This window comes from Myxine glutinosa, chromosome 5, assembly GCF_964187855.1.
Source record: "Myxine glutinosa chromosome 5, kmMyxGlut1.1, whole genome shotgun sequence".
Classification (NCBI taxonomy): Eukaryota; Metazoa; Chordata; class Myxini; order Myxiniformes; family Myxinidae; genus Myxine; species Myxine glutinosa.
This window is the reverse complement of record NC_136265.1, coordinates 185,073,010-185,097,360: the sequence shown is the minus strand read 5'-3', so window position 1 is coordinate 185,097,360 and position 24,351 is coordinate 185,073,010. Positions and strand designations below refer to the sequence as shown.

The following is a 24,351-nucleotide window of genomic DNA, read 5'->3' as shown; positions in this document are numbered from 1 at the left end:
CTGCGGGCGGACCCCCGGCACCACCCAGGCCCGCCGGCACGCCACCCCCCGGTCCTGCACCCATCCCGGGCGCAGCCGGAGGCATCCCAGCTGGCATCCCTGCACCCCGGACGCCGCCGGTCGCCAGAGGGCGCTTCGGCCGGGTCATCCGTTTGCTCCGCAAACTGGCCCTCCAGGTGCGCGGGAATTCTGGGGGGGCGCGTGTGGCGGACACGAAAGCTCACTGGCGTGAGGGCATCATTCCACGCACCAAGTGGGCGGCGGCCACGCCCGAGGGGGAGGCGTGGCCGCGGGATATACACCGGGCGCGCAGCCCGGAGCGCGCCAGTGCTACAGTTGAGCTCGTTTAATAAAGACTCTTAAACTCACCGCGTTGTCCGCTTCCTTCTTGTTGTGCAAGCAAGCGCGCGTAGCACCGCGCTTCAACAACACATAAACTGTTCACCAGGCGGAGGTATGCTCTCCACTGAGTGCTGTTCTAGTTATTATTTGTACAGTATCGGCTATTCCTAAAAAATGATACCATTTGACCTGGAGTTTTAGCCAATTTAATACGCAGACCTGGAGATTGGATCAAAGTAAGGTTTTCGATGAATGAGATGAACGCAGTTTTGTTTACTTGATGGCAAACATAGTGGAGTATGCCTATAGCAAGCCTAAAGATGACCATGTAGTTCACATCAAAAGAAGCTTTTAGCTGATAGTGACACGTGTTTCAGCATCGAAGAGTACAAAAGGCAGGCAAATGTAAAAACATTGAAAAGAGTGAGTAAAAAAAACATAGCAGGCACTTCAATCCCTTGAGGAATAATGTAAGCAAACACATGGCAAAGTGGAAACCAAGCAGGAGACGTTTCTCGTTGTTTTGATATGAACTAGCTATTTGTAAAACTTTCAGCTTGCTGGGAATACTCTACTATGTTTGCCATTCAGTAAACAAAGCTGGGTTCATCTCAAAAACAAAGAGCCGGGTTCTTCCACCATTTTCAAATAGCTACGAGGCCTGAAAAGAGCAAGAGCTAAAGCTATTTGTGTTAAAATGCCTTGTCCTTTTGCCGCAAAGGGTGAGCCGTTATAAATTTGAGCAATGCTGCGTCATTTAATCCTGTGTGCAACATCAATTAACTTCAAATCATATTCTTGATGAAATGGCACATTTTTGGAGGGCAAATGCACGAGGCCAATTGATGCATCATCAAACTAGAACGACACCCGGGAGAGCGCAGACACGTGCCCTCCAGCCAGGCTGAACAGGTCACGTTTTGTCTCGCACTATTATCTCTCGTCTTATGAATCAAAATCTAATCAGCTTGTTCTTGTCACTGAATCAACACATCCACATCGTTTTGTTTAAACTAGTCCACAACTTTTTGAGATATCGTGCTCGATGTATCATTTTGGCCGGATCTCTCAATGGTGAATAATGACTTAAGAAATTAAAAAATTCTAGTCTCTGGATCTGGATTCGGATCTTCACCAAAATTGAATCAAATCGTCCTTGTCAGACACCCAACCTCTCCACCAAATCTCGTCTGAATCCGTCCACAACTTTTTGAGATATCGTGCTCGATGTATCATTTTGGCCGGATCTCTCAATGGTGAATAATGACTTAAGATATTTAAAAATTCTAGTCTCTGGATCTGGATTCGGATCTTCACCAAAATTGAATCAAATCGTCCTTGTCAGACACCCAACCTCTCCACCAAATCTCGTCTGAATCCGTCCACAACTTTTTGAGATATCCTGCTACATATCGTTTTGGCCCGATCTCCCAATGGTGAAGAATCACACAAAAAATTCTAGTAGCCGGATCCGAATCCGGATCTTCTTCAAAATCGAACCATTTCGTCCTTGTCAAATACGCTACATCTCTGCCAAATTTCGCCAAAATCCATCCACAACTTCTTGAGATATCTTGTTCACAGACAAACAGACAGACAGGGGTGAAAACATAACCTCCATCCACCTGCGGTGGATAAAAATTATGCTAAATTATGCTAAATTATGCTAAAACAAGTGCATAAAAAATATATAATTATGCTAAATTAAAAAAGCACTGTAGGGATGACAAACTACAGTCTAAAAAAGGTCCTAAATAAGATAGGGATGATGTTGGTTTGGAGAGTAGCTAACAGTATTGCCATCACATAACAATCCGTACACCACCGCCTCCAGACTATTGTCCAGCTAAAAATATTATAAGTTACTATATTTAATTTCTGCATAAGTATAAGAAGCTCGTATGTAATTTCAGGGTCTTCCTGCACCTCGAGTTGTCTTTCCTACTTTTTTGTTAGCTTAGAGTAACCGATCACAAATGCAGATAATTATAGAATGCTGTTATCAGAGATGTGCATGCAGTTTCGAAGAAATTGATGTTGATGTGTTGATATTAACATGGCACTTGAGCTATTAATTTGTAGAGTCTTAGTTTGTAGAAGCTTGAAGCAATAACTGATGAACTGTAAAGGAGGTAGTCCTCCACATGCCATTCACTCCTGCACAAACAACATAAATCATCAAAAACTCGCAGGTACCGGCCCCGACAATATCTCCACCTTGCATTTAAAATACCTGGGACCACACGGCATGTCAGCCCTCACAAATACAAGCAATTTCTCCGACCAACACTCAATAATTCCCCAAATTTGGAAACTAGGCAAAATCATTACCCTCCTTAAACCAAACAAAGATCCCACCAAAGCACTCTCCTTCAGACATATCACATTACTCTGCACGCCCTCAAAAGTTACAGAACACCTTATGGTTGCACTCACAAATGCTCACATCACTCTCTCACACACACCCAACACGGATTCAGACCAAACCACTCTCCTCACAAACCTCACACAAAACACCTTTGAAGGCTTAAACAATAGAAAACCACCAAGACATACTATTCTCACCACAGTAGACATCAGCAAAGCATTTGACACACTCCCAAAGCTGTTACTCGCAAACAAAATACTCAACACAAACATGCACAACAACGCCAAATGCTGGCTGACCAACTACCTATCATGCAGACAGTCATTCGTAATTTTTAACGGCAGGTTATCACACACACGATACTTTCCGAATGGAGTCCCTCAAGACTCGGTCTTCTCCCCGACACTCTTTAATCTGTTCATGCACGACATTCCACAACCACCCGAGAACATACATTCCATAACCACCCGAGAATTAGCCTCATATGTGGACGATATAACCATCACCTCTACTAGCAGGTGATAAGGAACATCAACACCGCCAGGGCACAACTTCAACACTTCGTCAGCACCCTACAAACCTGGCTCACCATCAACAGACTAAAAGTAGCCCCCTCAAAATCAACAGTGAGTCTTCTAACAAATTACACCAAGGAACATAGCGCTGCTCCACAGATCACACTGAACAACATCCCTATCCCCCGCACACACCAAGCAAAAATATTCGGCATCACCTTTAACACATCCATTTCCTTCTCAGATCACATTGCAAACATTAACCAAGACCGAGGGTCTAACAGCGGCATAGCCGGGCTTGTAAAATATTATAAACCACAAACACACATGATTAGCTTTTTTAATTGTCGCTAATGCTACTTATAACATTAAACAAAGAAATTTGGAGGAATCCAGACATCCGTGAGGTATGTTTTACTTACAGAACTGAGGGAAGATCTACTGTAATCTAGATTATACCCCACAAGGGTTGGGTACATTCCGTTTTGTTGGAAGAGACGTAATGCCAATGCTTTCGATATTTGATGGTCATTTTAACAATCGGTTTGTTTGTGTTTCACACAGAATGAAAAATGTAAAGGTAGAGCATGGTGATTGTGATATACGACAGGTTCGACGATATGTTCGGCTTGAACGAAATTGGAATCAAAATGTCGGAGTGTGGAGTCAGCCGCCGTAATGACATCAGACGTAATCACATCACCCTGTCATGTGACCAAATCCCCAGCTCTGATTGGTGTACATTTGAGGTGACATACAGACGAACAGACTGTTCCAGACAGCATTGCCCTATGGGTTATGCCGTAAAAAGCAAAAGCCGGATCGTACGTACCGTCACGGGAGGATTCGAGGTATGGGAGAAACACACCAAGGTAATACACAGTTTCCATCATTAGCTTGCATACACATGATCTTTACAATCCATATTACTAGATCACGGGAGTGTGTGAGCAACATAGTCACTCGAGGCCTGCAAACAATGAAGTTTCATAATAAACATGCGTAAAGCAATCTTTTAATAACAGGTGCACGTGAAAACACTATTACAATTAAATTTATGTTGTTGAAACACTATGAAAACTATGGCGATTGTGATAGAGCATGGCGATTGTGATATGTATGAAAACTACAACGCCAAAGATTTACCTTCAAACAGAGGTCTTTCAAAGAGGAATTCAAGTGGGAATTGCCGTAATTCAATTCAAAAATATATAAAGTCACAGGCATGTGGAGGAAGAGTTTTAAGAGGAAGATAGAATCTCCATAATGATTTCCGAGTTTGAATAAATAGTTCCTCGTGAGTTTGGAGAAGATCTGGGCAGTGCATGTTGCCAATGTTAATGCTGTTTCTCTGAAAGAAGAAAAGTTATCATGGCTGAATTTCTCTGAATGCTTTTTGAATTTGAATAAAAGGTTTCTCGTTGAGTTTGAAATCCGCATATCGAGCCAACATGCTGGAACTCCAACACAAGGTTGATGGACGTTATCTTTATATGTGTATAGTTATGTGGAGGTGACGGGTAGTACAATGAAAGCAGATCGGACAATAAGGGTGAAAATAAAATAGCACAGCAAAGGTGAGGCACTGTGGTCTTCGTTGTTCACAAGAGTCAGTGGGGACCTTCGTTCGTCGATATACGTAGTTTTTTCTTTTTAAAGGTAGGAAATAAATAAAATCAACTCGATGAGGAGGGAGCAGGGGTGTTCCATCTAGTGGGGTTCCATTACCAAGCTGATTGTAGAGCGCTCACCAAGCAACTTAAGCACGCTAACAATACTGTTGAGATCCCTGGGGTGCTCCACAATGTCCGAATTAGACACGTGAACACTTTTTAATAGTCAGAACTGCTGCTAATGTCAATTCTGGAGGATTTTTTTTTTTGAAATTTGGTTCAGATGAAACGATGATTCCCGATCTTTGTGGGAATTAAATTAAGGCACGAACACTGGTATTTATAAGCATTACCATGGATACAGGAATACAGCAATTCGTAGGTATGAAGATCAGCTATATTACCATTCATGGAATTGAAGCATTATTGCACAGAAACCGACCTGTTCTGTGGCAAGGCACACTTGAGTTGAGAGGACAAAATGGCGGAATTAAGACCCTAAGCAAAACTATCTAAATGCAGGCTGACCAAAGGTAAGCCTGTTAATGTAAATTCTTTTCAGAAACACACCCAAAGACTCAGTTTTCATTCAAGCAATCCCTTGGAGTTCCCTTAGTATGCATGCAAAGTTTGGGGCCACGAGGTTTCATGGTTTTGGAGTTATGGAGGAGACACACACACACTCACCCCTGCCTTTTATTATTATAGATTACATGTTGATGGCATGTAATCCTGGTGTTGGGCTAGCGGCTAGGGTGCCGGCTTAGGATCCTAGGATCCTGGGTTCGAATCCCGGTCGATCGCTGAATTAACGCCAGGGGGGTTGACTCAGCCTGTCATCCTTCAGAGGTCGGCTAATTGAGTACCAGTTCACTGGTAATTCCCTGTTTGTCGTTAAAGGCGGCAAAAAGGGTTGGCGTCAGGAAGGGCATCCGGCCGTAAAACATTGCTTCAAAAAGGGGACCAAAAAAACAACAACAACCACGGTTCCCGAAAAAGGCCAACCCCCGCTTGCGGGGAAAAATGGCCTCTAAAGGTGGTTATATTATATGTTATATACATGTACCTCATGTGTATGAGTGTATACATTCTCATAGATGAATGTATGCAGCTTTGCTCTAACTTTAAAAGATTCTGTAAATTGAGGTGTTTGACACACATTCAGCTGCAAAGATACCCACAGTATACTGACATTTTGGAGATGTTTCAAAGCTCCAAGGATTTCTTCAAATGCCTCCTCAGTGCGCATTGTTTTGGCCTGAGGCTCAAGCAGTAGAATTGGCAATTCATATTCAATGCCATCAAGATGAATTTTGTAAATTGTGTTTTTAGTTAGAGTCGACTCATTTTTGCTGTATTTCTGCCTGAAACGGCACTGAAAAGCCACCATTCTGAGTGGGTCTCTTCAAATCACGCTGCAATTTGAAAGCACTGTGTTGGATTGTAAGTGGCTCACCGTGACTGTATTTTAATTTGAGAGGGATTATCAATTCATCAGGGACTGTCAAAAAAAAAAAAATCAAAGATGCATTAGTGAGGGGAAAATAGATTTAAGATAATTGTACACAAAACGCTTAGGCAGAATGTGCAGTTTAAGACAAACGGAATTGCAGAAATAAAGGAAACAACATTTTAAGATTCAACAAGAGGGAATTCTGTCCAAGTCAGTGGAAGTATTGCTCGTGGTATGTCTGATTTGGCAACATTGAATATTGCATTCCGTTTGGTTCCCTTATTATAAAAATGATACAATTACATTGAAGAGCTTCCAGGATAAAACAACTGGAATTATTTTCAGTTCTAAATGATCTAAGATTAGAAAGATAGACATTCAAAGTATTGGATACATTATTGAGGAACAACTACATGGTTAAATGGTGTAAATTTCTATATAATCAACTTAGCTCTGCTGATTAATTTGCTGAAGAGCTTCTTCCTTTTTTTTGTTTTCTTTCCAGGAGCGAGCTGTTACAGGAGTGAGCTTGGAAGAGCAAGGTAGATCTGACAGTCGGACAGATATCAAGGAAATGAGTGAACTGGATGAAAGGAAAGGGAGGAGAGGAGGGAACTGTGAAACCAGTAAGTAAGATTGTTGGGTTAGGAAATGTTAATGGGAGTAATAAACGTTTTGGTGCAAAATTGGAGATGACATGACATGGTTGTGTTTTGATGCCCTGGAGAGAAGAGTGAGACAGATCAACCTCTGGAAGGAGGTTTGCATGGATGGAATAAGCGAGGAGTAAAAGACTTGAGGCGTGCCGTCAACCTAGATTTTGTAAGTTTAGCCAGGAGGGGGTACTGGAATAACGCATGCATTCTGAAGTTGCTGGGGAGTGTTGGAGGCCTGAGATAGCAGATGGAACAATGTTGGAGAATAGATGGTAGAAAACAGAGACCACCTATATAAGCAGAACACACTGGCAGGTTCAGCTGCAGCTGGCTTTACTTTAACTTTTGTCATTTGAATATTTATTGACTATTTGCATTGGTTGAGGGTCTTGGTTGAGGGTCAATGGAAAGGACCACAACAGCCAAATATAATTAGAAGCATGGTTGTTGCTGTGCTTTATTGACGATGATTAGCTGTACCATACACTTTACAGAATGATGGTGCTGCCGAAGCAATTCCTTCCTGGCAAGGGCTGGATGGTTCGTCATTGCCTTCTGAACAGTCAGGCAGGGCAGCAATTTTTGAATTTGGCCAGGGTGGCAATGGCTCACCGAGTCTTCACAAAATACACCGTGGGATGTTTAACGTCCACTGACTCATGCTAGCAGATGAGACACCCGGCTGAATGTCCATCCAAGGGATAGCACACACATTTATGCAGCATCTTGCATGTGAAACACCAGGGTAGCAGTTTATAGCTTGGCCTAAGATTCAGACCCAGGCTAGATAGCTCAGAGGCAAGTGGCATACCTCTAGGGAGTCTAGGCTATCCTTCCATCTAATGTGTTTTTTTTTGTTGTTTTTTTTGTATACAAGATACAAACATTTTAAATGAAATCTATTTTTTAAGGCACAAATGGCAATGCCCATTAGTACCATCAATAATTATTATCCCTGAAATGTCACACTGCCAACTATTTAAGTAATCGATTGATAAAAGATTCTTCCTGCTGCCTCCTCTTTCTTGAGAGACACCATAGTAAGTGCACATGACACAAGAAAAACAAGCGTTACGCCGAGGTCCCCCATCGTTGAAGTGATGTGAGTTGACAAAGTGGAAAACGCAAGGCTGCCATCCTGGATTTTGACGTGGCGACCCAATTTTCAATAGCGTTCTTCCTTATGCGTAGATACACCCACACACCAGATTATAAGTTAGTAGTTCGTTTATTTTTCAAGATATTTCGCTCACAAGGTTCAGACATATATATGGTGGCGGCCATCTTGGATTTTGACGTAGCGACCCAATTTTCAATAGGGTTCTTCCTTATGCGTAGATACACCCACACACCAGATTATAAGTTAGTAGTTCGTTTATTTTTCAAGATATTTCGCTCGCAAGGTTCAGACATATATATGGTGGCGGCCATCTTGGATTTTGACGTGGCGACCCAATTTTCAATAGCGTTCTTCCTTATGCCTGGATACACCCACACACCAGATTATAAGTTAGTAGTTCGTTTATTTTTCAAGATATTTCGCTCGCAAGGTTCAGACATATATATGGTGGCGGCCATCTTGGATTTTGACGTGGCGACCCAATTTTCAATAGCGTTCTTCCTTATGCGTAGATACACCCACACACCAGATTAGAAGTTAGTAGTTCGTTTATTTTTCAAGATATTCTGCTCACAAGGTTCAGACATACATGGCGTCAGACATACATGGCGGCGGCCATCTTGGATTTTGACGTGGGTTGCACCCACACACCAAATTAGAATTCGGTCCTTCGCTTACACACGCACGCACGTTCGCACGCACGTTCGCACGCATGCCCGCACGGACGCACGCACACACGGACGGAGGGGAAAACCATAGTCCCCCTTTCGCTCCGCGGTGCGACGGGGGGACAATTAACATGTGCACCAATTCCAAAGAACCTATTTGTAGTGGAAATGCGATTCTTAAAGAAAATTCAAAATGAAAGGAGATATCGAAAAATGCGAGTCCATGTTTCTGAGTGATCTATAAAGTATTTTATGCTACAGCAACCAATCCTATTTGAGGCATGAGCCTATTATGTGCACTGACATGCTCTTGTCCAACAGGACTGATCTATACTGTCATATTAGTCTATCGGTGCACAAGAAAGTGTTTATTGGGGAAGATCCATATTCAAAAGTTAAGTCCCCGTAGTCAAGGCACAATTCCGACTTCTTTACCGAGTACTTTTCATCTGGGACTATCCAAACATCATGTTGCTCGCACCCCTCTTGGAAATTAAGCAACAAGTATTCACCCAAGGGCAGTGGGAGCACTGGGGGGAGAGGGAGAGGGAATCACATGACTCTCTCCAGAGAGAGATCACATCCATATTCAAAAGGATAAGCAGATGTTGAGTACTAACATCGTTTTCTTCATCACCGGGTGTCTGAGACTGAGTGCGATCAGGTCTGTGTGTCAATCAAGAAATGTAACAAATTAAAGAATGTAATCATTTAATTCTTTTGAAATATTGTTTTAGAAGGACATGAACCTCACACACTGGGCAGTTGTACCCATCGGTAAAGCTTTAATTAAAAAGAGAAATGGGTACTATGTTATTGTGAGAAGGCATTTCTTCAGTGCTACACCAATATATTCCACAGGAAATGAGAATGTTATCATTCAGTCCTCAGAATGGATGTGACTTACAGTGGCCTGCAAAAGTATTCACCCTCTACCAATAATGCCACAATTAGATGAATTACGAATTGTGAAAAAGCAATTTTTCCAAATGAACTTTTAAATTCGTAACTGAAGAGATAAAACTAAACACTGTTATTGTTGAAGGAGGTCACTTGTCAGGAATACCTGCAAAAAACATGTACAAATAAAAGTTGACTGGTTGTAGGGGTATTCAGCCCCTCAGGTCAGTACTTGTTGGAAGCATCTTTTTGCAGCAATGACTGTGATGAGTCTTTTTAGGTAGGCCTCGATCAGCTTTGCACAGTGAGATGGGGAAATCTTTGCCCATTATTCACGTGAAAATTGCTCGAGTTCTGCAGAGTTTGATTGGGATTGTCGATGGACTGCAATCTTCAAGTCTCACCATAAATGTTCAATTGGATTCAAGTCAGGACTTTGACTGGGCCACTCAAGAATATACAATGGTTCACGAGTTATCAAGTGACCACTATATTCGTCATGTGTGTGCGTCTGTGTGTCTGTGTGTCTGTCTGTCCGCAGCATAACTACCCGATGATATCATCTGATCTTGATGAAACTTGGGTGGGAGGTTGATATCATGATGTAGTTGTGTCCTGCCGAGAGTGGGCGTATTGCGCCCATTGTGGGCGGAGCCACATCCGAAAAAGATGTCTTTTTAGGAGGTAATCGAGTTCAAGCTACATCTTCTCCGAGGGGTTTGGTGGAATCTGACAGGGGTTTCGATATTTGGTTAGGTCAATGTCATCTGTCTAGCCCCACGGAGCTCGATCTTTCATTTTTTTTTTTAATCATTTTTTTTTTTTCATTTCATTTTTCACCGAATTTTCGGTATTGTGTAGCTAACTAACCTCATAACTGATTATACATTATTTTCTATCTCATTTCAAGGTCAGTAACCTTCGTTTTGACATTTCTGGGCCAGGCCTGTCCGGGCCTGTTTCGGTTACACCTTCCATTATCACTTCTATCCTGACAATCCTTTGTCATTGAATACCGCTCGCTCGTGAACCATTGTCGTCTCCTGACTTGTTTTCTTCTTATTCAGCCACTCCAGGGTGGCTTTAGCTTTGTGCTTCGGATTTGTGCTTTGTGAAGTCTTGCTGAAATGTGAATCTCATACCCAGTTTTTTTTTTATATACACAGTCGAAGCTTGTGGAAGAGAGAGTACGCTGAATGGATCAGGACATGACAGCCAAAAATAGTGTGCAAAACACGCGTACATGGAGAAGGGAATGCCAAGGAGGGAAACCACCTTCCATTATCACTTCCATCCTGACAAACTTGCCAGTCCCTGCTGATGAAAAGCATCTCCATAACATGATGCTGCCACCACCATGCTTGACAGTAGGGATGGTGTCGACTGGGTGCTATACAGTGTTAGGCTTGCGGCAGACAACAATTTGGATGTAGATTTAAAAGGTCAATTTTTGTGTCGTCTGACCACAAAACTTTTCTGCGCATGGCTGTCGTATCATTAAGATGTTTTTTTCTCAAACACCATACGAGCCTTTAGATGCCTTTTTTCAGTAATGGCTTATTTCTTGCCACCTGTCCATGGAGGCCAGCTTTGTGAAGGGAATGGGATATTGTTGATTGATGAACACTGACTCCAATATCGCGGACATAGAGCATTACAGATGTTTCAAAGTCATTGTTGGATTTACAATCACACCCCGAACCACTTTCCTGTTTGTCCGGCTACTGAGTTTGAAAGAGCGAGACCTGATCTGGGTACAGTCTGGGTGGTATGATACGTCTTGAACTTTTTAATGATGGATTTCACCATACTCAAAGGGATACCCAGTGACTTTGAAATCTTCTTATAACGTTCCAGCTCTTCCACAAGCCTTAACGATGTATATAAAAACTCCTCTCCTGAATGGTACTTCTCCACCACTTTATGTCAAACTTCTTTAGAAAGCTCCTTGGTCTTCATGTTTGCCTAGTTGGTTGACCAAGTGAGATGCACCTTAAAACTCCTGAGATAAGTGGCGGAGATTCATTTTTAAGTTAAACCACTGATTATATACAGGTGAAACCTATTACTCTTATTTCGTAACCTTTCAAACAAATAATTTACTCCTGAAGTGATTTAGGGTTAAGTAGGCAAAGGGTTTTAATACTCATGTAACTGAGAATCATCTGATTTTCTCTATTAATCAAACGTATTCACATTTTATCTGCATTGTCTAGCTTTATCACTTTGGAGTACTTTGTGAATACTCTATATATTAAGTTTGATTTGAAAGCATCGTGAAATAAGGTCAGGTGGCATCAAAATGTGAAAACTTTGGAAGGAGGTGAATACATTTTTTAGGCCTGTATCATCTCACTTTCGGCCACTATAACTTAAAACTTTAAATATAATTAAATAAAAACATTTAATATCATGCACAAAAGAAAATCATACATCTACTTCAAGAATCACGAGGCAAATAGTTTTGTGAAATCAATCATGAGTGCGACGAAACAAAAACGGCAAAAAAAGTTTCCGCCTTTGTTGCAGTAATGTTCATGTGCTGTTGAAGAAAAATAATCTTTGTGATGATTTTGATGTCATAAGGTTTTGTTCATTCAATTCATATATTTTTGTACCTCACTCGAATACATCAGATAATTAACGGTTCATCGATTAAAACATAAGCAAATATTGCAGAATTTTTGAACCAACTCACACATGTTCATTCCCTCTCCTCTCGACAGTACTTTTCTCCCAGTTCTTAGATTTTGTATTCTAATCTTACATCTCCACTTTCCTTCCCCATTGCACATGCTATTGTAAATTAATTTATACTGCACCAAGATTAAATTGCGAATTTGGCCTGTTAGTTACTTTCATTGGTGATGCGAGGCTGTGCTGCTGATACAGTGCCCCTGCACATTAGGACATTAATTTGGAATGTTGACGGTGTGCCAGCGACAATTGCACGCTCTTTTCATGTGATTATGGCACTTAATTAAATAATTCAGCAATGTGCTGAACATGAAAGCCAATAAAATTGGCGTCATTATTAAGGACAAGAACAAACAGTGCCCTGTGATGGATGCGCAATCCCATCCGAACAAGATGTCACAGTAAAATAGACTGAAAAGCTGTCGAAGTATAAAGGCCAATATATTTAAATAGAGCAGGATGTGAAAAACAGTGATTGTCATGGTAATCAATCTGATGAAGAAGAATCAACAAAAACAAGTTAGATTAATGAACAGGATCAAACAAATAAATTGATATATGTGGGAAAATTAAATGCCCAGACCAGGGATCGAACCCAGGCAGTGGCGTCACTGGGGTTGGTGCGGTAACTCATGGTGCCCCCCCCCCCCCCCCCCCCCCATTAGTCAGGGTCACTATGTTAACAAATATAATTTCATTCAAAATTCTGGGAGATTAGCAAACCTGTATATTTTTGTAATCATCAGAGTATGGAGAATCCGAAAATCAATGTTGGCGTTTGCACAGACACCTACATGGCCGCCATTTTGGATTTTCAAAATGGCCGCCATAAAATACATATTTTGCGCTGTCTCGGCTTCTAGTCAACCTAGAATCTTAATCAAATATGCTAATCCTATGTTTTCTGGGTCAAGGAATCCAATAAAGGCTTCAAAATAGTGCTCAGGATTATAGAAAAGCAACAAACAAAGGTAATTGAAAACCATCGTCTTTATATTTGTGATATAACTGGAAAAAAATCCTTTTCCTTTGCTGCACCTCTGCTCTGGAATGACTTGCCTTCCTCTGTTCGACATGTTGACCCTCTTCCTGCCTTTAAAACCTCCCTCAAAACCTGTTTCACAAGTCTTTCAAAGTCTAAGTCATGTTTTCCCTTTGGTTTGAGGTGGGACAGAGATCGAAGTATGTCTGTGTACATGTGCGGGGGAGGGAGGGGAGGAGGAGGGGAGTACACATCTGTGGGTTTTGAATGGGGAGGGAGAGGAATAGGGCAAGAGTGAAGGTGTGTCTGTGTGTGTGTATGTTTGTGTGTGTGTGTGCGGTGTGTGTGCGTTCGCATGATAATGTAAAGCGCCATGAGGGTAGTTTACTCTGCTTGATGGGGCTATATAAGACTCCTTTATTATTATTATCATTATTATTATTATAACTGTATTACATAATACATGATATTGCAAGTCCTTTGAAGTTATAGGTATGGGTTTATAAAGCAAGAAAGCAGCCTTGTTAGTATCAGATTGAACTACAAGTCCTATACACAGGATCTACGAGGTCTATACCGTTCAGGAATATGCTTTTACAGATCTTCATCACTGTTCTGAGTGTCATTTTCGCAAAGGTGTCTACGCAAATGCCAACATTAATTTTTGGATATTCCAAAAATGTATAGTTTTGCTAATCTCCAAAAATTTTGAACGAAAAAACATAGTGAACCCGACTACATGGACCTCCTCCCATACCAGACCATACAGAATCCTTCGTAATGTTTTTTGTACTGATGTTACTCGTAAATCGTAATTCCCGTATATCACTGAATGTAATGGCAATAGTAGTGACATAAACAACTAGCAAAATTAAAATTACACCTTTAAATTACAATATCATACGCACAGCCTGAATGTATTTACATTTACATAGTTTCATGTGGTTAAAGTGAAAATTCGGTAAGAAAACAACAGAATTCGAAGGAAAAACGTTTAAGAACTACATCAAAAGTACGTTGATTTTAACGTTAAACTTTATTGTTACATGAGATACATTAATGGATTAGGTTTGCATCATCAATAACGGCCCAAATAATGTAGAACTTGTAGACAAATGCATATGGAAATGTACTCATAAATGAAATAATACCATAAAAATAAACAGGAACAAATACACAAGCATTTCAGCACTTGGTGAACATCTCGACTAATTCAGAACTTTCCTTTCCTGGCCTTCAAAGCTGCGAACTTGCGAATCACTTCATCGAAATCAATGCCTTTCGCCAACTCACTTACAATTGATAATATCGCAAGATCGGAAAGCCTTGACACTGCAAAAATTTGGTGTCACCCCCTCTGATAGTGTCACCCGGTGCGGTCCGCACCCCCCGCACCCCCTTAGTGACGCCAGTGAACCCAGGTTCCTTTTGAAAACCGTACCAGTGCTCTGCCATCTGAGATATACGATTTTCCAGAGGTCCTAAGTTCGATTCCTGGTCTGGGCATGTAATTTTCCCACATATATCAATTTAAAAACAAGTTAATAACACACATTGCTGATGTCACACTATCAACTGCAAAAGACACTGCTTGCATTCTGTACACAAATTAACTAGCACAACGTCAATGCGTTTAAACAGATAAAGACTGTGATTAAGTCTTGTGGTTACATGGTTACTTTACAATGGCAGATAATAATCTTATGATAATGCAGCTGTCGCGTATGTGGGTATGGATGTATGGATGTATGGATGTATGGATGTAGCCAAAATAGCGCCACCTTGTGGTATGTGCGCTAGCCCACAAGTGGATGAGAAACTGAAGCTAGAATTCAATTGCAAATATATACAGTCACGTGAAAAAGTAAGTACACCCCATGTAAAGTTTTGACTTTTTCAACATATTTCAACATACAGCTATTTGATCTTCATTTCAACAATATTGATAGATAAAGGTGATATAATATAACAAATATCATGAAACATTTACATTTTGTAGTCCATTGTATAATTTAAATAAACATAAATGCAAATTTTGCATGTGGAAAAGGAAGTACACCCCTACATTTATCACTACTTCAAATACCTAAAATTAGAATCAGGTGCACCAGCTCAGGTGCAAATGATTAGAACATCATTAGAGAGGATCTTGGATCATGATATTTGTTATATTATATCACCTTTATCTATCAATATTGTTGAAATGAAGATCAAATCGCTGTATGTTGAAATATGTTGAAAAACTCAAAACTTTACATGGGGTGTACTTACTTTTTCACGTGACTGTATGTGCATACGAAAAAATTAATTTGAAATTAAATAAACAAGAGTGAGAATTGCTTTGCAATACATGGCCCCTACCAGTGGCAATGCATGGTCTTTTTTTTTTTTTTTTTTTTTTTTTAACAAACTTTTAAAATCGATGAAACTCTAACTAGTTCTGCAACTTACAATAAATCCGTGTACCAAGTTTCAGTTAAATATGTTAAAGGGTAAAAGGGAAAAAGCAAAGAAAAGTGACCCATGTATAATATGTGATACTTTCAAAATCCAAAAAGGGCATAACTCTGTGAAAAATTGGTGAAACGCCCCAAAACTCAAACTTGTTCTGTAATTATCATAATAAAGCCATATACCACATTTCAGTTCAATATGTTAATGGGTATGAAAAAAAGTGCATAAAAACCACAGGTGGGGTGGGCAGATGGACAGACAGACAGACAGAGGGAGAGAAAACCTATCATCTCCTCTGGGTAGGGGACTAATAAGGCAACTATCACAGAGCATGGTTATATGAGCTGTTTTGAGAAGAACTAGCTAGTAACAACTTCAACTCGTAACAATAATAACGAAAGCGAAATGGATGGCACGCAATCGCAATTTCCACTCTTCCCACCAAAAGCAAAGTTGAAAGATGGCATAAGGTTCCATCAGGAATGACCCAATAATAAATTTTGAGTTAAAAAATTTTTTTCCCCATTTTGACCTCTGTGACCCTATGTCCCCACCCACTGGGGCATGAACCCGAGGGTAAAATCCAAAAAATCGTTACATATTTCAAGCTTCCCCCAATGTTGTTTGCATATACAAAGTTTAATTACTCCCGCCCGGGAGTAATGCATTCGATCGTGTCCGTCCGTCCGTGTGTGTGTGTGTGTGTGTGTGTGTGTGTGTGTGTGTGTGTGTGTGTGTGTGTGTGTGTGTGTGCGTGTGTGTTCGTATGTTTGTGTGTTCGTGTGTTTGTGAACAAGATATCTGGAAAAGTTCTGAACAGATTTGGATGAAAGTCGGTGGGATGATTGCTCTCGGGATAAGGAAGAATTGATTAGTTTTTGGTGAAGCTCAGGATATTATTCCGGATCCAGGAATTTTTTGGGGAATTTTTACCATTGGAAGATAGGGCTCAGCAGCGGCCACCCACGGCGGGAGTATGCGCTCTACTGAGTGGCGTTCTAGTTTTAAAATGTTTTCAAATGTCCCTGTAATTTCATTTTTCAGGATTTGTCCTTTTGACACTGCCCCAGGGGACAGGGCCAAAAATAATACTGCTCTTGCACCTTTGTGTCATGTGGTAATTATAACTACCAAGTTTGGTGAATTTCTGCCAACCCGTTTCGGAGATAGTGTATTGGATGGACAGATGGACAGACAGAAGATAGACAGACAGGCATAGCCAATTACAATATCGCCCTGTTTGTTTCAAAAAGCGTGGGGATAACAATTATATTGATATAGCGCCCTTTGCCTGTGGATACAACGTGCTGAAAGAAAGAGACGGAAGAGGAGGGGAGGAAAAACAGCTACAAGTTTGAAGGAGACGGTGCGGTTTGGGGTATATAGAGTACTTTTTAAAAGATTCAAGGGTCGTTACATTTCTCGTTGAAATTTGGAGTTTGTTCCAAAGCTGCGAGGCAATTGATTGAAAGGCAAGTGCTAGTTATGTACACAAGGGAAGGATCTGCTGTAGAATGAAGTGGGCAAGATGTTCTCTGCTGTGTAGAACATGATGAGATGTATACTAGAAGTGAATACAAGGACTTGAACATTTGAAGAATTATTCTATATTATATTCTCTCAACAAATAGGAGCCAGTGTAATTGGTTTTAACATGTTAAAGCATAAATAACCACTTTGACGAGCACACTTGTTCTGCACTTTCTGTAATTGATGCAGAATGAGCATAAATAACCCCAGTAAAATATACTTTTACCCAGTGGCCATTTTAATGACTTATAAATAAGTCACAGACCAGGTAAAAGAAAGTATATATATCAGGTGAAGCATTAATTTCATGGAAGATTGATTTCATTGCAAGCAACCCAGCTGGCACATCGATGTTTTCCCAACTTTGGCAAAGGTTGGAATGATCGCAAGAGGATATCCGATGTTGGTGCAACTCTGGTAAAAACGCAGTCTATTTACCAAGGATAGTCCAACGGCATCCGCATGGTGGAAAAAGAGATGGGACAATGGCCAACGTTGATCCAATGGACAAAATTATGTTGGACCCAAGGTTAACGCAACGTCAGTGTGTTAGCTGGGAAAGGTTAATTCAACTAAGAGAGCTGGAAATGCACAGATATAATCAATGCAGTTACACTATGTTCCCAAAATGCACCACAGATGTGAAGACCAATTCAATGAATGATAATTAGTTAAGAAAGCCAAAAATAATGTTTATTTCATCAGACTGCAAGCATTATTGAAGTCATTGTTTGACTGAGAGGGCATTAATGCACAACGGTTTGCTTCAGGCCCAGGAACATTTTGGTTGTAGAGATGGAGAGGAAATTGCTCTCAGCACAATTGAGTGATTCAACCAATTTACACCATCAGCATTGTGGCCTTTTGGAACAAAGTCCGTCACCCGAGGCTGTAACTAAAATATGCATGTGACAAAAAGAGCATGGTGACAAGCAACACCTGTTTGGTGTCCTCGTCTGAACCTATGACTAATGATGCTCAGAACTCAGGTTCAAATCCTGAGTATGAGCATCATTGCCGATTGTTTACGAATATCCTTGCAATTCATATTAAAGGACACTGATGTATACTCATGTCGTTTTACTGCTTGTGATGTTTGTAAAAACTCCACAACGAGGGATACTCGATATAAAAGGTGTTACTTGAATGAAACATCATAAGGTTGGACTATCTGTTAGCAAGACAAATCAGTACCACGATCTGCAGGTCGGTACATCTGGTTCTTTGGTTCAAAACAAAGTGATACTGACCATTTCAACCCAACTGAACTACAAGTAGAAAGATCCGTTTCAGAATAGGAATTTAAACAGCGTACACTTTGAGGTTACTTCTTGAATTTGTACTTTCCAACCACAATAGGTAAATTCCCATTCTTGGTGGAAATCTTTTTATATGATCTTGCAGTAATAATAATAATAATGTTTATTCAATTTCTGGTATCGCAACACCTTGTCGAACTTCTTGTGAATTACACATCATAAAAAGAGAATCGAACAGAAAATTCCAGGGCGCAGAACACGGCCTGCCAGTAACTATTCCTGTTAAAATGCCAAACTCCAGGCTCACTGCTCACCTTCACTCAGTTGTACCTTTTTTCTCTCACCTTCCCAGGTCGAAAATCCCATAGAAAACCAATAGGACAAATCCCATAAAAATACCATCGGAAATTGGACAAGCAGGATCTGCTGATTTCACGATGGAAAGCGAAATACTGTACCAGTAGAAAATACCAATAGAAAAACAGTAAGTCAATGGGACCAGTAGGAGACCAATAGAATACCAATATATAAAGGTGCAGGATTGAACCACTCAACATAGGTGGGAAGGTTACATGCCCAGGCTGGGAATTGTAGTCAAATTACTTCAAGTGACACAATTCCAACAACACCGAATCCATGTTTCATTAAAAATATGAACTAAGTAAGGTAAAGAACTATTCGTCAAACAGTTTTTTTACAACTAAATTCTGGGATTTTGGCATTCCACCAAAGTGAAGCAATTAAAGGGAAAAACGACAAATTGATTGGTGGTTTAAAAAAAAAATCCCATTAACGCAATTCAAAGTGACTGCATTCTTCCAGATTATGGAGAGTACTGAGACACACTCGTTGGTACATTGTGTATCTGGATCCCAATACTATGTGAATAGCACGTTTTTTAACTTTTTCAATGCAACAGTTTTTTTTTATGGCACAGCCCATCGGGCAGAGCCGTCTAGAACAGTGTTTGTATGTATGTATGTATGTCTGAATGTAAGTATGTCCCCTCAAACGTATACCAATCAGAGCTGAGAATCTGGTCACAAGACAGGGTGATGTGATTACGTCTGATGTCATTACGGCAGTGCAGCGCCTGACTCTCCACGCACCATGTTGATTTATATTTCATACAAGCCGAACATATCGTCGAACCTGTCATATCACAATCGCCATGCTCCACCTTTACGTTTTTCATTCAGTGTGAAACACAAACAACCCGATTGTTAAAATGACCATCAAATATCGAAAGCATCGGCTTTACGTCTCTTCCAACAATATGGTACGTATAGGCCTTAGGCGTTCATGCCTCACCTTCCACTTTGGACAAATTAAGCCCAGGTTTCTTAATACAGTAGTGTATCGTTTCAGTAGTATCGTTTTCATAATAATAACAATATTATAGTAAATATAACCATAACACTGTAATCCCAATGTCGTGAATGGAAAGTTGATAGATTGAAGCGGTGTAACCACAGAAGTAATGAATTCACCTTGGTTTTTTTTAATTAATATAATTTTTGTAATAATAACTTAATGTTATTATTATAGTAAATCTAATCATAACACTAATCCCTTTGTAGTGACTGCAACGTTACTGGAGGTTAAATATATATATATCTCATATATATTAAAGTAGCGGCAGTTTTGTGTCCGGCCGTCATGCTACGTCATTACGTATATGATATCATTACAGCGTAAACACCCGCTCACTTTAAGAGTGGCAGGAAAGGTCATTCCTCTTTGGGGTATATAGATTACAGTCTCTCTATGGTCGGGTCTCAAGAACATTGGGTATGTGTTAATTTACAAAGTTTCTTGTGGAGAGATCGCCAAGTGGTTAAAGCATTTGAGCAAGCACTCCATTCAAAGCCCTTAAGGAACGGCTGGCTTGGCAAGCGCTAGCTAGCTGCTTGGTATATGAGCACACCTCCAACCCTTGTGGGGTATATAGATTACAGTAGATATTCGCTCAGTTCTGCAAGTAAAACTTGTCTCATGAATGTCGAGATTCCTCCAAATTTCTTTGTTTAATGTTAGAAGCAGCATTAGCGACTGTTAAAAAAGCTAATCTTATGTGTTTGTGGTTTATAATATTTTACAAGCCTGGCTACACTGCTGTTAGAATTTTGGTCTTGTTTTTTTTTGTGAGTACTCGGCTCCAATCAAGTGCTGTCTATTCGGTAAGAGATTGAATATTACTTTTAGAAATAGTGAGCAAATCCTGGGGCGGTAACCCATGACGTTTCAAGAGACGTACCTTATAGAGTTCACGACAAGTACGTTTTTCAATACCTTCCACATAAGCATACAGCAATAAATCATTTTGAATGTAAACGCCTAAAACTTTTTCCGTGCATATATTATCGAGCTCGTGTTTTCCGATCCATACAGTTGGCTCATTTGGAGGATATCGCATATTATGAAATATACATTTTGCATGGTTTAATCTCAGCATTGATTTGAGACCATTCCAAAAGGTTATTCGCTGATATTTGTTGAGGAGAGCTGTGATGCATTTTCTTTTTTTGTATAACATTTGATGAGATGTGTGATATTTGCCAATTTCTTCCTGTCAAAACTGTAAAAGTGTCTTTGATGTTTCCATGAATCATTAGGGGTCCTCTAAGAGCATTAGGGACCATTAGGGACCATAATCATAAGGGACCATGCCTGGTGTTGGCTTAGCGGTTAGGGTGCCGGCTTAGGATCCTAGGATCCTGGGTTCGAATCCCGGTCGATCGCTGAATTAACGCCAGGGGGGTTGACTCAGCCTGTCATCCTTCCGAGGTCGGCAAATTGAGTACCAGCTTGCTGGGATGAATGATCCCGGTGTGTACCCCGGTTTATAATAGGTACACCGTATCCCTGCGCATCGTAAGAGGCGACTAAGGGTTGGCGTCAGGAAGGGCATCCGGCCATAAAAACATTGCCTCAAACAGGGAACCATGATTGTCATGGGACCCGCAAGGCTAACCCCCGCTCTAGCGGGGAAAATGGCCTTAAAAACTATCAATCATTCATTCATAAGAGCATTCAAGTCTATTCCTTGTGCTCAGGGTTGACCACCTTGGCCCTGTCCGAAGGATGGACTGAAAAGGAAGAGGAGAGATGAGATCCATACAAAAAAATCTTCAGGAAATTAAAATGCCAGAAGACAAATGGTATGAGATGGCATTTACATCCCAAGCTTGTGAGATTGTGAATTATACTACTACTACTACTACTACTACCCAGGCCTGGAAACAGACCTCGATAGAGAAGACTTTTGACGAAGTCTTCTTGACCAAGCTTGGTACAATTCCAGAAGTGTATGAGAACATTTGGAAGGTAAGGCGACAAAAAAGAAACAACTGTGTATTGGAACAGATGAAACCAGTTCGTGAGCAATGTGGTGCTGCCCAATGTTCAGCATGTAACAGATGCTTCCACAGCCATGGAGGAATCTCATTGGACTCATGTGGACCAAAATCACTGCAAACATCATGCTGGAAGCTGAACATGCTGGAAAAAGCGCTACCTTACTCGGGGATATATATATATATATATATATATATATATATATATATATATATATATATATATATATATATATATATATATATATATATATATATATATATATATATCTATATATATATATCTATATATATAAAGTAGAGTTGGCCTCTGTGTCTGTATCCTGATCTATCTATGATCTCTAAGATCTCGAGAACCCGTGGACGGATTTGCGAGCGGAAAGTACTGTTCGACTCGGGATGGTCCCAGGAATGTCACGGAGACATAAACATTTAAAAAATTTCGGGTTTTAAAATTAGCGTATTATTAGCACTAGCAGAAGAGAGAGGGATTCGAAGGGAGGGAGCGCAGCGCTTCTAGCGCTTCTGACTACAGCACACCTTAAAATTAAAAAAACTTCGGGTTTTAAAATTAGTGTGTTACGCGTAATTAGCGCTAGCAGAAGAGGGAGGGAATCTAAGGGAGGGAGCGCAGTGCTCCCTCCAGCGCTTCTGTTAGCGTAATTAGCGTATTTCGGAACGTTAATTTTTCAACTTCATTATTCGGAATCAGTACGTCCGAGAGAACCTTCGTAACGTTAATTTTTCAACTTCATCCGATTGACATGGGACCAACGGCATGTGACAAAGAGTGAAACATACAGGCTACATTTATTTGACGACAATGAGTTCCGACTTCCGACCTCGGTGGGATGACAGGCTGAGTCAACCCCCCTGGTGTGAAGGGGGAGGAGGAGGGGAGGGGGAAGAGAAGGGGAGGGGAACGAGGGGGAAGGGGATGGGAGGGGGGGGGGAGGGGGAGGGGGAGAGTGGGGAGGGGTAGGGTGGAAGGGGGAAGGGGGAAAGGGGGAAGGGGGAGGGGGAAGGGGGGAAGGGGAGGGGGGGAGGGGAACGGGGGGGGGGAGGGGGGAGGGAGGGGGGCGGGGGGGGGGGGAGGGGGAGGGGCTGGTGCCCTTCTTCCCCCCTGGGCTCACCCCCGCATCCTTCCCTTCCCTCCCCCCTTCCCCCTCCCCCCCTCCCCCCCCTTCCCCCTCCCCCTCCCATTCCCCCTCCCTCCTCTCCCTCCTTCCCCTCCTCCTCTCCTCCCCCGCTTCCCCCTCCCCCCTCCCCCCCCGTTCCCCTCCCCTCCTCTTCCCCCTCCCCTCCTCCTCCCACTCCCGTGCAAAGCCGGGTACCTCTGCTAGTATATATATATATATATATATATATATATATATATATATATATATATATGTATATATTGTTACAGACACGACTTTGATGTTAGGGTGGGCCGAGCGGAATGGCCGCCGTGTCCGCACAAGTTACCCGATTATACTCGAACGTTGCCGAGTCGCGCTACGCTAAATCAATGAAGGAAAAGGACACAACGGCTGGGATTAAAATGACACGACACCAGGGATACGGTTCTCAAGACCTCCGGAGGAGGTTATATTAGGGCGGAAGGTCAGATTACAACGACAAGAGGGACAGCATAGAAAGGCAGGCACTTAGACACACTCTTATATTAGCCCCGACAGACGACAGATAAACGGGACAAAACTGACTCACACGGGGATTGATGGCAAGGAAAGCGGGTAGTCGATGGCTCAAGGTGCACTCTTGGCTCAAGGACAGAATCGACCCGGTCCGGTCCAATGATGCGGGAGGTCTCACTCAGCGCTTGGAGGTGGTGACTTGTCTTCTCAAGCTGGGGGCGCATCTGACGTCACGTCCGGTAAGTGGCCGCGTATATCCGGCGGGGAGTGACACGCCCTCGGCTCGTTAGCTCCGCCCCAGATGGAATCGGCCCGTTGCTTCTCATTGGGTGCGTGCGGGGGGGGGGGGGGGTTACCTGCTCCGCCCTTGACGAGGGGCTGACAGGGAGCCCCTTCGTGGTAACCCCGTCGGAGCGCACATGGGTAATGGCGGCTAACCGAGCCGGAGTGAGGACGCACACTCCCCGCGCGCGCCGTTGTTGTAGTTGTTGTAGTTGCTGTTGTAGTTGTTGTTGTAGTTGTTGTTTGGGGAAGAAGATGGGAGGAGGTATGGGAAGGTCCTAAACTCACTACTGGTGCCATACGATCACATTCTGGTGCAACGAAGAGTCAGAATTAATGGAAACGAGTCCTTAACTGACATAGACTAAGAATAACTAGCAAGATGTCCGAAAGTTGTCTACGTGAGATGCGGTGGACCTGGGCACGACATTTAATGGGGGAAAAAGGGGAAGGTCGGTTCTACAGAGTGTTGTTTACAGACAATGGGACTAGGGAATGGGGGATTGGGGATAGTTGGGG

The 24,351-nt window shown here is 41.7% G+C and overlaps 1 protein-coding gene and 1 long non-coding RNA gene across 9 annotated transcripts in view; one reads left to right on the top strand and one right to left on the bottom strand.

Moving 5' to 3' along the window:
* The window catches only part of LOC137413498 (neurexin-1-like), a 1,626,023-nt gene that overhangs the window by 1,435,264 nt on the left and 166,408 nt on the right, over positions 1 to 24,351 (bottom strand). The gene's annotated exons all lie outside the window — the stretch shown is intronic.
* LOC137426603 (uncharacterized) overlaps positions 1 to 24,351 on the top strand; it is an 83,903-nt gene that overhangs the window by 41,665 nt on the left and 17,887 nt on the right. Inside the window, exon 3 of the long non-coding RNA XR_010984379.2 lies at positions 6,797 to 6,917. This is a non-coding gene — a long non-coding RNA (uncharacterized LOC137426603). The remainder of the gene's footprint in view (positions 1 to 6,796; positions 6,918 to 24,351) is intronic.